Consider the following 14,235-nt stretch of genomic DNA (forward strand, 5'->3'; position numbering starts at 1 on the left):
TTTGGTAAATTATTAAGTTGAAAAAAGAATTCAAGATCAACGGCATGAAATTACCAAATTAGATGATTTGTAATAAACTTATTGCATTTTGCTATAAAGTATTTAGGGGCAGCTGACATATGACACAATAACGTCATCACTGGAGAATGGTCTGCAAGGTGGTTGTAAGAATGTCTGCTTTTTTTTTTTTTTTTTTTTTTTTAAGTGAATGCAAATGAAAATTAAAGTGTAAGTCCACCCTAAAACTAAAATCCCTGCATCTACAGACATCCACATTCTAAGACTAACCTATCTAGCCCTGTAAAGAAGAAATCAGTATACATACCTTTTCTGAAGCCGATCTGACCCAGTCTCCAGCAGTAGAAGCTCTGCAGAGGACACAGCTGACAACGGCTATGAAATCAATGGGGAGTGACGTCATCCATAAACTTGCTATGGGGCTTCCGTTGTTGGTTGTGTCCTCTGCACCCGCCTCCACAGCGAAGCCATGGCTGACAGCTCAGCGTCGGGTCGGATCGGCTGCAGAAAAGGTATGTACACTGATTTCTTCTTTATAGGGCTAGATACAGTATCTCACAAAAGTGAGTACACCCCTCACATTTTTGTAAATATTTTATTATATCTTTTCATGTAATGCTGGAGAAATGACACTTTGCTACAATGTAAAGTAGTGAGTGTACAGCTTGTATAAACAGTGTAAATTTGCTGTCCCCTCAAAATAACAACACACAGCCATTAATGTCTAAACCGCTGGCAAAAGTGAGTACACCCTTAAGTAAAAATGTCCAAATTGGGCCCAAAGTGTCAATATTTTGTGTGGCCACCATTATTTTCCAGCACTGCCTTAACCCTCTTGGGCATGGAGTTCACCAGAGCTTCACACTTGTCTTTGTACTCCTCACCTGGTTGCCGCCACACATGCTTGACACCATCTGAACCAAATAAGTTTATCTTGATCTCATCAGACCACAGGACATGGTTCCAGTATCCATGTCCTTAGTCTGCTTGTCTTCAGCAAACTGTTTGCAGGCTTTCTTGTGCATCATCTTTAGAAGAGGCTTCCTTCTGGGACGACAACCATGCAGACCAATTTGATGCAGTGTGCGGCATATGATCTGAAGCACTGACAGGCTGACCCCCCCACCCCTTCAACCTCCGCAGCAAAGCTGGCAGCACTCATATGTCTATTTTCCAAAGACAACCTCTGGATATGACCCTGAGCACGTGCACTCAACTTCTTTGGTCGACCATGGCGAGGCCTGTTCTGAGTGGAACCTGTTCAAGTAAACTGCTGTATGGTCTTGGCCACCGTGCTGCAGCTCAGTTTCAGAGTCTTGGCAATTTTCTTATAGCCTAGACCATCTTTATGTAGAGCAACAATTATTTTTTTCATTTTTTTGCCATGAGGTGCCATGTTGAACTTTCAATGACCAGTATGAGAGTGAGAGCAATAACACCAAATTTAACACACCTGCTCCCCATTCACACCTGAGACCTTGTAACACTAACGAGTCACATGACCCCGGGGAGGGAAAATGGCTAATTGGGCCTAATTTGGACATTTTCACTTAGGGGTGTACTCACTTTTGTTGCCAGTGGTTTAGACATTAATAACTGTGTGTTGAGTTATTTTGAGGGGACAGCAAATTTACACTGTTATACAAGCTGTACACTCACTACTTTACATTGTAGCAAAGTGTAATTTCTTCAGTGTTGTCACATGAAAAGATATAATAAAATGTTTACAAAAATGTGAGGGGTGTACTCACTTTTGTGAAATACGGTAAGTTAGTGTTAGATTGCGGATATCTGTAGATGCAGTGATTTTAATTTTAGGGTGGACTTCTACCTTAGCTTTAAATATTAAGTCGATCTTAGAGTAACTGTTGGTTATTAGTGAATAAAAGGAATAAACTCTGTAATGTGAAGTAATCTCTACATATCTGTTAACTGTAACCATTGAAGATGTCTGTTCATTGAACTCTACCGCCAATATGACATCGGCCAAACTGAGCAATGGGGGGGAGAAGGGCCTTAGTCAGGGAGGTGACCAAGAACCTGATGGTCACTCAGAGAGAGCTACAGCGTTTGTGGAGAGAGGAGAACCTTTCAGAAGAACAACCATCTCTGCAGCACTCCACCAATCAGGCCTGTATGGTAGAATGGCCAGATGGAAGACACTTCTCAGTAAAAGGCACATGACAACCCATCTGGAGTTTGCCAAAAGGCACCTGAAGAACTCTGACCATGAAAAACAAACTTTTCTGGTCTGATGAAACAAAGATTGAACTCTTTGGCCTGAATGGCAAGCGTCATGTCTGGAGGAAACCAGGCACCAATCCTCACCTGGCCAATACCATCCCTACAGTGAAGCATGGTGGTGGCAGCATCATGCTGTGGGGATGTTTTTCAGTGGCAGGAACTGGGAGTCTAGTCAGGATCGAGGGAAAAATGAATGCAGCAATGTACAGAGACATCCTTGATATAAACCTGCTCCAGAGCACTCTGGACCTCAGACGGGGGGGGGGGGGGGGGGGGGGAAGGTTCATCATCCAACAGGACAACAACCCTAAGCACACAGCCAAGATAACAAAGGAGTGGCTATGGGACAACTCTGTGAATGTCCTAGAGTAGCCCAGCCAGAGCCCAGACTTGAACCGGATTGCACATCTCTGGAGAGATCTGAAAATGGCTGTGCACTGACCCTCCCCATCCAACTTCATGGATGGAGCTTGAGAGGTCCTGTAAAGAAGAATGGGAGAAACTGCCCAAAAATAGGTGTGCCAAGCTTGTAGCAGGCAGTAATTGGTGCCAAAGGCGCTTCTACAAAATATTGAGCAAAGGCTGTGAATACTTTTCTACATGTGATTTTTTTTTTTGTTTTTTTATTTATAATAAATTTGCAAATATTTCAAACAAACTTCTTTCACGCTGTTATTATGGGGTATTGTTAGTAGAATTTTGAGGAAAATAATGAATTTAATCCATTTTGGAATAAGGCTGTAACATAACAAAATGTGGAAAAAGTGAAGCTCTGTGAATACTTTCCGGATGCTCTGTACAAACATATATACATACACACACACACACACAAAATTGTGCTCAAAAGTTTGCATACCCCGGCAGAAATTGTGAAATGTTGGCATTAATATCGAAAATATGACTGATTATGCCAAAAAAAACCTGTCTTTTATTTAACCACCTCAATACAGGGCACTTACACCCCCTTCCTGCCCAAGCCATTTTTCAGTTTTCAGCGCTGTCGCACTTTGAATGACAATTGCACGGTCATGTTACACTGCACCCTAATTAAATTTTTATCATTTTTTCCCCACAAATAGAGCTTTCTTTTGGTGGTATTTGATCACCTCTGCGGTTTTTATTTATTGCGCTATAAACAAAAGAAGAGGGACAATTTTGAAAAAACACAATATTTTTTACTTTTTGCTATAATAAATATCCAATTTTTTTTTTTTTTTTAAACAATTTTTTTCCTCAGTTTAGGCCGATATGTATTCTTCTACATATTTTTGGTAAAAAAAAATTGCAATAAGCGTATATTGATTGGTTTGCGCAAAAGTTATAGCGTCTACAAAATAGGGGATAGATTTATAGCATTTTTATTATTTATTTATTTTTTACTAGTAATGGCGGCGATCTGCAATTTTTATTGTGACTGCGATATTGCGGCGGACACATCGGACACTTTTGACACATTTTTGGGACCATTCACATTTATACAGCGATCAATGCTATAAAATTGCATTGATTACTGTGTAAATGTGACTGGCAGGGAAGGGGTTAACACTAGGGGGCGCTCGAGGGGTTAATGTATGACCTAAGGAGGTGATTCTAACTGTGGGGGGAGGGGACTGACTGGGGGAGGTGACCGATCGCTGTCCCTATGTACAAGGGACACGCCATCGGTCTCCTCTCCTCTCTGACAGGACGTGGATCTGTGTTTACATGCACAGATCAACGGTCCTGCTCTGTTACCCGGCAATCGCGGGTGCCCGGCGGACATCGCGGCCGCCGGGCACGCGCAACGGGTCCCGAGCGACGCAGTGGGGACACGCACGCGCGCCCCCTAGTGGCTCGGGAGGGCAAGGACGTCATATGACGTCCTCCCAGAACAACAGAAGCCTCGTCCCGCCGTCATATGACGGTGGGCGGTGGCTTAGTGGTTAAGCATAGCAATCACATGAAGCCATTTATTATCACATAGTTTTTGGATCCTTTTTAACCACTTCCCGACCAGCGCACGCCGATGTACGTCGGCAGAATGGCACGGCTGGGCAAATGGATTTACAGGTACGTCCATTTGAATTCCCTGCCATGCCATTGCGTGCGCGCGCCGGCCGGCCATACCCGCGATCGCCTCATGGAGAGGACGAACGGGGAGATGCTGATGTAAACAGCATCTCCCCGTTCTGCCTAGTGACAAGTGTCACTGATCACAGCTCCCTGTCATCGGGAGCAGTGATCAGTGTAGTGACACACACAGCCCATCCCCCCTACAGTTAGAATCACTCCCCGCCCCCTAGTGGTTAAAATATTTAACCAAAAGGGACCCCAGGGATTTTGTGGGTGGGAGGGAGATATGAAGTATAGGTATATACAAAAGTGAAAGTCATCAAGGTATAATAAAAGAAATAGTACTTTATTCAAAATTGCACAAAAATAGAAAATTTAAAAACAATGAGGTATGCAATAACTGCGATTGATCATAGACATAAAGGTTCTACTGGTGAAGAACTTATATATGAATGATACATATAGAAAAATCCAACATGTTTCGGAATATTTTAAGATGTAAATTCCTTCTTCAGGGATTTTCTGTGCAGTTGGAATATGTAGTCTGCAAAATGTATAAAAACGAAAACATACTAAACCCAGGTGCACAAGTAATAAACATATACAATCTAGTGGGCATATATATGTTAATTAGGGGGCTTGGAAAAATTGAGGAGAACCACATAGGGTAATAAAACACCAAAAAAGACTTACTAGTTTACACCGATTAGAGTTGTTTGTAAGAATCAAAGAGGATAAAATGTTGAAAGATGATACTCTCGGTTCTGGTCTCCCAGGTTGTGAAGTACAAACGGAGGAGGTGAAGCAGTTTGGAATCTCAATCCATATATTTGTAAAGTTGGCAGACCATATTGAAGTGATTCACTCCAAGTAAATTACATAGATGGCCTCATCGCAGCAGGCAAGGTCATAGGAAACATAGCCCCCGTAGTGGTTAACCCCTTCGCTGCCAGTGTCATTTACACAGTAATCAGTGCATTTTTAATCGCACTGATCGCTGTATAAATGACAATGGTCCCAAAAATGTCCGACATGTCCGCCATAACGTCGTAGTCACGATAAAAATCGTTGATCGCCACCATTACTAGTAAAAAAAAATTATTAATAAAAATGCCATAAAACTATCCCCTATTTTGTAAACACTATAACTTTTGCGCAAACCAATCAATAAACACTTATTGCGATTTTGTTTTTTTACCAAAAATATGTAGAGGAATACGATCGGCCTAAACTGAGGGAAAAAAAATGTTTTATATATTTTTGGGGGATATTTATTATAGCAAAATGTATGTGTTTTGTGCAAAGAATAAAAATCGCAGAGGTGATCAAATACCACCAAAAGAAAGCTCTATTTGTGGGAAAAAAAGGACGTTAATTTTGTTTGAGAGTCACGTCGCACGACTGCGCAATTGTCAGTTAAAGCGACGTAGTGCCAAATCGCAAAAAAGTGCTCTGGTCAGGAAGGGGGTAAAATCTCCCGGAGCTGAAGCGGTTAAATCATAATAGAAATCACCCAAATGGCCCTGATAAAAGTTTACATACCCTGGAATGTTTGCCCTTGGTACAGACACAGAACGTGGCACACACAGGTTAAAATGGCAATTAACGGTTACTTTCCCACATTTGTTTTTTTTAAATCACAGTTAGTGTCCGTGTATAAATAGTCAATGAGTTTGTTAGCTCTCACATGGATGCAGTAAGCAGGCTAGACACTGAGCCATGATAAGGTAGAAAAGAACAGTCAAAAGACCTGCGTAAGAAGGTAATGAAACTTTACAAAGATGGAAAAGGATATAAAAAGATATCCAAAGCCTTGAATATGCCAGTCAGTACTGTTCAATCACTTAATAAGAAGTGGAAAATTTGGGGATCTCTTGATACCAAGCCAAGGTTAGGTAGATCAAAAAAGATTTCATCCATAACTGGCGGAAGAATTGCTCAGGATACAAAGAAAAACCCACAGGTAACCACAGGAGAAATACAGGCTACTCTCCAAAAAAGACGGTGTGGTTGTTTTCAACGATACTTGAGCTCCATGGTTAACCCCTTCATGACTAAGCCTATTTTTGAAATTTGGTGTTTAAGTTAAAATCTGTATTTTTTGCTAGAATATTACGTAGATCGCCCCAAACGCTATATATATTTTTTTAGCAGAGAATAAAAAGGCGATTGTTGCAATATTTTATGTCACACGGTATTTGTGCAGCTGTGTTTTAAACGCAACTTTTTGGGAAAAGGGACACTTTCATGAATTTAAAAAAAAAAACAAACAGTAAAGTTAATGTAAACATCCCTTGTGACAGTAATAGGTGGTGACAGGTACTCTAAAAGACCCCCGATCCCTCCTTTGCACTTCAAAGTATTCAGATTGCCGAAAACGGCGATTCTGAATACTGTATATTTTTGGCAGCCGAGTAAACGGGAAGTGACATCATGACGTCGCTTCCGTGTTTACGATTAGGAAGCTTTCACATTGGAGTGAGAGGAGAGGCTTTTTACAGGCGCTATGCTGGCGCTATTTTTAGTGCCTGTAAAGCGCCTCAGTGTGAAAGCAGCCTTATGCCGCTTACACATGACCGGTTTTGCTGTCGGAATAAACGCCGAAGGTTTCTCCGACAGAATTCCATTCAAGCAGTTTTGCCTACACACGGTCAACCCGAAGTCCGACGGTCCAGAATGCGGTGACGTACAACACTAACGTCAGGACTAGAAAAAGGAAGTTGAATAGCCAGTAGCCAATAGCTTCAGTCTCTTACTTGCTTCAGAGCATGCGTCGTTTTTGGTCCGTCGGAACAGCATACAGACGAGCGGTTTTCCCGATAGGAATTGGTTCCGTCGGAAATATTTAGAACATGTTCTATTTCTAGGTCCGTCAGAATTTCCGAAAAAAGAGTCTGATGAGGCATACACACGATCGGAATAATCGATGAAAAGCTTCCGTCTGACTTTTTCTGTCGGACATTCCGCTCGTGTGTACGCGGCTTTAGTGTCAGAGTCAGATTGCCTTCTGCACTATCGCAATCTCAATGTATCTCACTGATCAGTGCTTTTAGTAGTATAAAAAAATAGACAAAAAAAAAATTCCAATATGTATAGTTTGTAGATGCTATAATTTTCACACAAACCAATCAATATACACTTATTTTTTATTACCAAAGACATGTAGTAGAAAACACTTTTGCCAAAATGTATGAAGAAATTTTATTTTGGGATATGTTTTATAGCAGAAAATAAAAAAAACAGGTGGTGATCAAATACCACCAAAGAAAGCTCTGTGTGGAAAAAACAATATAAATTTTGCTTGGGTACAGCATTGCATGACCATGCAATTACCAATTACAGTAGTGCAGTGCTGAATAGCAAAAAATGGCCTGGTCATAAAGGGGGTAAAACCTTCAGGAGCTGAGGTGGTTAAAGCAGAAATAAAGGCACCATACTTACCTCCTCTCTAACAGGTGTCAGCATCTTCTCCTGGGGGCCAGGCTTGGGGTATCTTCATTGGCCAGCTTTAGATAATGCAACTACTGTGCATGCACAAGTGTCACCCATCCAGGCACACAGGGACTATGCTGGTCATGTAAGCTGAGCTGCACAGCTCAGTGTATACTTTAACCACTTGCCTATCTGGCACTTTCACCCCCTTCCTGCCCAGGCCAATTTTCAGCTTTTGGTGCTGTCGCATTTTGAATGACAATTGTGCAGTCATGCAACTTCGTACCCATATGAAATTTTTATCATTTTTGTGTTACAGGTAGAGCTTTCTTTTGGTGGTATTTAATTACCATTGGGGTTTTTATTTTTATTTTTATTAACGAAAAAGTCTGAACATTTTGAAAAACATTTTTTTTAAAAAGCTTTCTTTGTTTCTGTTATACAATTTTGCAAATAACTAATTTTTCATCTTCACTGATGTTCTGGGGAGGCTGCACTGATGCACCACCACTAATAAGCTGCACTGATAAACAGTGCAAATTTCCCCTGTTACAGAATCGCCGGTTATCAGCTTTCCTCTCAGACAGTGATGAGGAAAGGAAATGCCGATAACCAGCATTTGTTTACATGTGATGAGCTGTGAATGCACACAGCTGATCACATAGTAAAGGACCGCTGTGATTGGCCCTTTACCTCAATCTGTGATCAGCTGTGTCCGAAAGACACCACAATCACAAAGGTGACTCTGAGGGTGTGCGTGGGGAGGGGGGGGCAGAGGTCAGAGGAGAATGACCAGACTGGTTTGAGATGATAGAAAGGCAACAGTAACTCAAATAACTACTCGTTACAACCAAGGTATGCAGAATACCATCTCTGAACACAACAGCTTGAACCTTTAAGCAGATGGGCTACAGCAGTAGAAGACCACACCGGGTGCCACTCCTGTCAGCTAAGAACAGAAAACTGAGGCTACAATTCGCACAGGCTCACCAGAATTGGACAATAGAAGACTGGAAAAACATTGCCTGGTCTGATGAGTCTCGATTTTAGCGGGGACATTCAGATGGCAGGGTCAGAATTTGGCGTAAACAACATGAAAACATGAATCCATCCTGCCTTGTATCAACAGTTCAGGCTGGTAGTGGTTGTGTAATAATGTGGGGGATATTTTCTTGGCACACTTTGGGCCCTTTAGTGCCAATTGAGCATCATTTAAACACCACAGCCTACTTGAGTATTGTTGCTGACCATGTCCATCCCTTTATGACTACAGTGTACCCATCTTCTGATGGCTAATTCAAGCAGGATAATGCACCATGTCACAAAGCTCAAATCATCTCACCACTGGTTTCTTGAACAAAAAGTGTAGCTGCTGACTTTTAATAATCAGACACTCACCTGTCCCACGGTCCAGCGATGTGGGTGCAGGAAGCCCCTCTCCTCTCCACAGCACCGGCATTCTAACTGTGGGCTCCCGCGATGTGAATGGCCGGGCAATCTTCTGGGACCTGTGACATGTCCCAGAAGATTGCAGGGAGGGAGGGGGTGGAAGTGGGAGCTGGGTGCTTGTAAAAACTGGGTACCCCCCCCCAAAAAAAAAATGACATGCCAAATGTGGCATGTCGGGGGTCACCAGCATTTAAAGCGGAAGTTCCATTTTTGGGTGGAACTCTGCTTTAACCTTAACCGCTTGCCGACCAGTGCACGACAATATACATTGGCACACTGGCACAGCTGCGCAAATGGGCGTACAGGTACGTCCCTTTTAAGACGTGGCATTGTGGGCGCACCCGATGCGTACTCCGTGACCGTGGGTCCCGCGGACTCGATGTCCGCCGGTGTCACGGAGCGGCAGAATAGGAAGATTCCTATGTAAACAAGGCATTTCCCTGTTCTGCCTAGTGACATGACAGAGATCTCCTGCTCCGTCATCGAGAGTGATCGCTGTCATGTCAGTAGTAGCCCAGCCCCCCTACAGTTAGAATCACTCCCTAGGACACACTTAACCCCTTGATCGCCCCCTAGTGTTTAACCCCGTCACTGCCAGTGTCGTTTACACAGTAATCAGTGTATTTTTATAACACTTATCACTGTATAACTGTCTCTGGTCCCAAAATAGTGTAAAAAGTGTCCGCCATAATGTCGCAGTCACGTTAAAAAAATAAATAATCGCAGCTCGCCACCATTACTATTAAAAAAAATTTATAATAAAAATGCCATAAATCTCTCCCTTATTTTGTAGACGCTATAACTTTTGCGCAAACCAATCAATATATGCTTACTGAAAATGTTTTTTTATGAAAAATATGTAGAAGAATACATATCGGCCTAAACTGAGAGACATTTTTTTTTTTATGTATTTCTTGGGGATATTTATTATAGCAAAAAGTAAAAAAATATTGCTTTTTTTTCCCCAAAATTGACGCTTTTTTTTTGTTTATTGCGCAAAAAATAAAAACCGCAGAGGCGATCAAATACCACCAAAATAAAGCTCCATTTGTGAAAAAAAAGGACGTCAATTTTGTTTGGGTGCAACGTCGCACGACCACGCAATTGTCAGTTAAAGCGACGCAGTGCAGAATCGCAAAAAGTGCTCTGGTCAGGAAGGGGGTAAATTCTTCCGGGCCTGAAGTGGTTAAAGTACATTTTCTCCCTTCAACAGTTTGCTGAACGCACAGCAAAAAAAAAAAACGTGCCAAAGAAAACGGTTGTTGAAATGTTTGCAACTACGAAAACGTCTCTTCTAGTTCACCCCAGTGGTATGGGGTGTGGTATAGTGGGGTGGTGAGGTGAGGTGTAGTGGCATGGTGAGGTGTGGGGTGAGGTGAGGTGAGGTGTGGTGTGTAGTGAGGTGGTGAGGTGAGGTTTAGTAGGGTGGTGAGGTGTGGTGTGAGGTTAGGTGTGGTGAGGTGTAATGGGGTAGTGGGGTGGTGAGGTGAGATAGTTGGTGAAATGAGGTGAGGTGTAGTGGGGTGGTGAGGTGAGGTGTAGTGAGGTGTGTAGTGGGGTGGTGAGGTGAGGTGTGGTGAGGTGTAGTGGGGTGGTGAGGTGTGGGGTGTGGTAAGGTGTAGTGGGGTGGTGAGGTGGTTGGTGAAATGAGGTGTAGTGGGGTGGGGTGGTGAGGTGAGGTGTAATGGGGTGATGTGGTGGTGAGGTGAGGGGTGTGGTGAGGTGTAGTGGGGTGGTGAGGTGGTTGGTGAAATGAGGTGAGGTGTAGTGAGGTGAGGTGAGTTGTGGTGAGGGGTGTGGTTGGTGAAATTAAGTGAGGTGTAGTGGGGTGGTGAGGTGAGGTGTGGGGTGTGGTGAGGTGAGGTGTAGTGGGATGGTGAGGTAAGGTGAGGTGGTTGGTGAAGTGAGGTGAGGTGTAGGGGTGAGTTGTGGGGTGAAGTGGGTTGGTGAGGTGAGGTGTAGTGGGGTGGTGAGGTGAGGTGGTTGGTGAAATGAGGTGAGGGAGGGGAGGTTTATAGATTGGCTGAAGACATTATATAGAGGGGCTGAGAGCTTCCCACTGGTTAATGGTTGGGTTGGACTGCCTGTTGAAGTTTGGCTCTGGTGTGCGCCAGGGATGTCCTCTGAGCCCCCTGTTACATGTATTCGCAATCGACCCCTTCATAAGAAGGCTAGAGAGTGGATCTCTGTGCAAGATGCCTTTGGGCATTGCTGGTGTGCCGCCTTTGAAGGTCGTGGCATATGCCGATGATGTGTCTGTTATTGTCTCTGGGACAGAGGAGGCGCAGGAAGTGGTCTCTATGATAGACCAGTACACAGACGCTTCTGGTTCTAAAGTCAACCATGAAAAGAGTGAAGTTTTCTGGATGGGTGAGGAGGGTGAAAGCTTCGAACTTCCGGATGCCTTCCCAGAGCCCCAGCAGGAAATTAAAGTGTTGGGCATCAAATTTGGTCCTGGTGACTATGGTCATCGAAATTGGGAAAGCAGGTTGGTGTGTGCCAATGCCAAAGTAGCAAGCTGGAAGAAATGGAAGCTTTCCTTGAGGGAAAGGGTTGACTTGATCGAAACGTACCTGGTCCCAATCTTTTTATATGTCAGCTTCGTCTGTATCTTGCCAGCATCTCCCTATGCAAGGGTGTACAGCTGTTTTTTCCAACTGATATGGGGAAGTAGGCTGAACCTGATCAAATGCAATGTAACTTATCTGTCTAGGCGGGAGGGTGGTCTAGGAATGGTCAACCCAATAGTTTCTTTTCTCTGCTCTTTTTAAAGTACAATCTTGGTAACATGCTAGCAGAGAACCCACCGGGATAGGTGGGCATTTTTCAATCTTGTTTTAGGCCTTTTCTGCGATGCTGGGAAGATGGCGGGCCAGTGAAAAGTCTGAGAGTCCGACATGGCAAGCTCCCGGCTTATGTTGACCCATGTCTGAAAATACTTCAGCAGTGGAGGATATCAAGTCCCTCCCCAGGAAGCTTCTGTAGAAGAGAATTTTGAGCTCTGCTTTCAGTGTGTCACTGGCCTTAAGGGATTGCCCAGGCTCTGTAATGAGGGAGGGGTTGAATTTAATCAATTTAGAAAGAATCCCCTTGAAGTTTAGGGATCAAGCCTGGCTTGCTTTCCATGGAAGGCTCTATGTCAGAGGGAACTTGAAGCATCGCCCTGTGGATGATCGGGTGGGGAGGGCTCTTGGCATCCCCTTTTTCTATCGCATGAGTTATGCGGAGTGGGTGTACGGGGCATTTCCAACTCGCTGGGATTTTGATACACTGTTTTTAGTTAGTATAGTTGTCCGTTACTTCACATGGAATGCACGGTGCCAGATTACCCTGCGGAAGAAAGTCCTCTCTGTTGAGGTGGTGGTGCACGATATTCTGGGTGAGGATGGGAAAATTTGGGGTCCTGAGAAGGGCGTGGAGGAATATCAGACCTGCCTTTGGTGAACTGCCCATCTCTGGGCGAGGAGCTCTTTTCTTTTTCTGTTTCTTTCACTCCCTTAGCTTTTGTTGGTTAGTATCTTCTTTTTGAAGAAGGGCTGCATGCATAATGGGTGCGGGTTTGTTTCTTGACCTCACAGTTTTGATGTCTGGTGTAGTGGTGTGAGTTGTAGTAAGATTATCCCCAATAATGACATGTTCATGATGAGTTGTTTTTGCTGTAAAGTCTTTTTTTGTTTGAGAGCAGATTTTCTATATTTATTTTCATTTATGTAAATATGTATATATTTATGTATATTATATATAGTGATTTTATGCTTATTGATTGCAAGACTTTTAATAAAGAAAAATTGGTGAAATGAGGTGAGGTGTAGTGGGGTGGTGGGGTGAGGTGTGGGGGTGTGGTGAGGTGGTTGGTGAAATGAGGTGTGGTGGTGAGGTGAGGTGTGGTGGTAAGGTGAGGTGGTTGGTGAAATGAGGTGAGGTGTAGTGGGGTGGTGAGGTGAGTGGGGTGGTGGTGTGAGGTGAGGTGGTTGGTGAAATGAGGTGAAGTGGTGTAGTGAGGTGAGGTGAGGTGGTTGGTGAAGGGAGGTGAGGTGTAGTGGGGTGGTGGGGTGGGGTGAGGTGTGGGGGTGTGGTGTGGTGGTGAGGTGAGGTGTGGGGGTGTGGTGTGGTGGTGAGGTGAGGTGAGGTGTGGTGGTGAGGTGAGGTGGTTGGTGAAATGAGGTGAGGTGTAGTGGGGTGGTGAGGTGAGTGGGGTGGTGGTGTGAGGTGAGGTGGTTGGTGAAATGAGGTGGGGTGGTGAGGTGAGGTGAGGTGGTTGGTGAAGGGAGGTGAAGTGTAGTGGGGTGGTGGGGTGAGGTGTGGGGGTGAGGTGAGGTGTGGGGGTGTGGTGTGGTGGTGAGGTGAGGTGAGGTGAGGTGTGGTGGTGAGGTGAGGTGAGGTGGTTAGTGAAATGAGGTGAGGTGTAGTGGGGTGGTGAGGTGAGTGGGGTGGTGGTGTGAGGTGAGGTGGTTGGTGAAATGAGGTGGGGTGGTGAGGTGAGGTGAGGTGGTTGGTGAAGGGAGGTGAAGTGTAGTGGGGTGGTGGGGTGAGGTGTGGGGGTGAGGTGAGGTGTGGGGGTGTGGTGTGGTGGTGAGGTGAGGTGAGGTGAGGTGAGGTGAGGTGTGGTGGTGAGGTGAGGTGAGGTGGTTGGTGAAATGAGGTGAGGTGTAGTGGGGTGGTGAGGTGAGTGGGGTGGTGGTGTGAGGTGAGGTGGTTGGTGAAATGAGGTGGGGTGGTGAGGTGAGGTGAGGTGGTTGGTGAAGGGAGGTGAAGTGTAGTGGGGTGGTGGGGTGAGGTGTGGGGGTGAGGTGAGGTGTGGGGGTGTGGTGTGGTGGTGAGGTGAGGTGAGGTGAGGTGAGGTGAGGTGAGGTGTGGTGGTGAGGTGAGGTGAGGTGGTTGGTGAAATGAGGTGAGGTGTAGTGGGGTGGTGAGGTGAGTGGGGTGGTGGTGTGAGGTGAGGTGGTTGGTGAAATGAGGTGGGGTGGTGAGGTGAGGTGAGGTGGTTGGTGAAGGGAGGTGAAGTGTAGTGGGGTGGTAAGGTGAGGTGAGTGGGGTGGT

Source organism: Aquarana catesbeiana, linkage group LG01, assembly GCF_042186555.1.
Source record: "Aquarana catesbeiana isolate 2022-GZ linkage group LG01, ASM4218655v1, whole genome shotgun sequence".
NCBI classification, from domain to species: domain Eukaryota; kingdom Metazoa; phylum Chordata; class Amphibia; order Anura; family Ranidae; genus Aquarana; species Aquarana catesbeiana.